Below are 1,626 nucleotides of genomic sequence, written 5' to 3' on the forward strand. Positions count from 1 at the left end.
TTGAAAAACAAACTTTAATATTTGTGGCTTTTCTAAACTAAGTGGGTTTCTAATGGTCCTAGACTTTAAATTGGGGTGGAGGGTTACCTTCAACCTTGAAACATATAATCAGAGCTACAGCGGAATCATTTAGATCCATTTGTCAAAATGACCTAGTCAAAGTTCAGACCTAAACCCAATTTAGAATCTGTCAGAACTTGAAATTTATATTCTCCTTCCAGTCTGTAGAAGAATAAGCAAAAATGTCTGTATTACTTTCTATACCAAGTATTAGGAAAAATCTTGGATGTCAAACGCTCACATTTATTCATTAGAAACAATATCACGCAAACATATTGTCTGTATTCTTTTCTGTTTTCATCAACATGTATATTTGCTTAAAACCCCAAAAGATTCACAAGATAATTAAGGATTTAACACTTTTAGCTCACTTAGTTTCTTTTGCTTTGATTCTGCCTCCATGCAACCACTTACTCTATGTGAAAAACAGATTGTAAATAAATATTTTTGAATGTCCTTTGAAGAGCTCTGCCATGTCTCTCTCTATTGAAGTAACAATGGCAATAAAAGAGTCAGTGAAGATTCTCGAAAAGTTGCACTATGTGAAAAGAAAAAGCCATAAAAGTAATACTGTGGAAGTCAAGGCGACAGCAGCAGAAATATTGAAAGTAATAATTGGTAGCTGCATACACATTTGCACAACCCTCTCTTCTGTAGCTCCTGCAGTATTGGTTCACTGAGTTCACAGTGTTTAGCAGTCTGGAGGGATGGATGCCGGCTCGCTCCCATTTCTCTCTCACCAAAACCTCCCCTCCTCTACTCAATACAAAACACTGTGATTAATTAGAAAGGCCGGCAGCTGTAAAGGCTCCAAATAAGTTGTCATTGCAGGGCCCTCAGGGTGTTTATTGGTGTGATTCAAAACCAATCACACTGCCCCTTCACTCACTCAGGCCTTACAGGTATGTACCAACACACATTTAATGCTGTAAACTCAAAGGGCTCGGCTTAATTTACGAGTAATTCTTTCCTTTGATTGAAGTAGTAAGGAGTGGTCAAGACGCAGTTCAGTCCCTGGAGATTCTCATCATCCACCGTCTTCGCAGTGAAATGTCTCTGTTACCATATGAAGGCGACTCTACTTTTTATTTTATTTTTTCTGACGGTCGTTTCGGCCTGATGGCTGCAAAGCAAAAATGGAGCCCTGTTTCTCAATTTCCTGTAGAACTGCTTTGATTTCCCTCATGAAAAACTTTCCACAGAAACTACATATTGCCTCACCTATAACCTAAGGCATCTTGCGCTTTATGTGCTTCTGTTCCAAGGAAGATAATGTCACTTACAATTGATTTATTTTCCTAATTACATTAATGAAAAATGCACAATCCACCTTCAGTAATACACACACAAATAATCCGATAGTCTGTTACTGAGCCCATAAACATGAATTTATGTTTTTTTTTAGCTCAGTTAGGCAGACAGGGTGCATGCCAGCATTGTTTCATGGACAACAATACATTTGGTTCAACAAGTGGTGATTAAGTTGTACATAATTTACAGCATGCGTGGAAAATGCAAAAGATGGAAAATAAAAACTTTCATGTTTTGATGAGACACTTTTAAAAT

Source organism: Poecilia formosa, unplaced genomic scaffold (genome assembly GCF_000485575.1).
Source record: "Poecilia formosa unplaced genomic scaffold, Poecilia_formosa-5.1.2 Scaffold88, whole genome shotgun sequence".
NCBI classification, from domain to species: Eukaryota; Metazoa; Chordata; class Actinopteri; order Cyprinodontiformes; family Poeciliidae; genus Poecilia; species Poecilia formosa.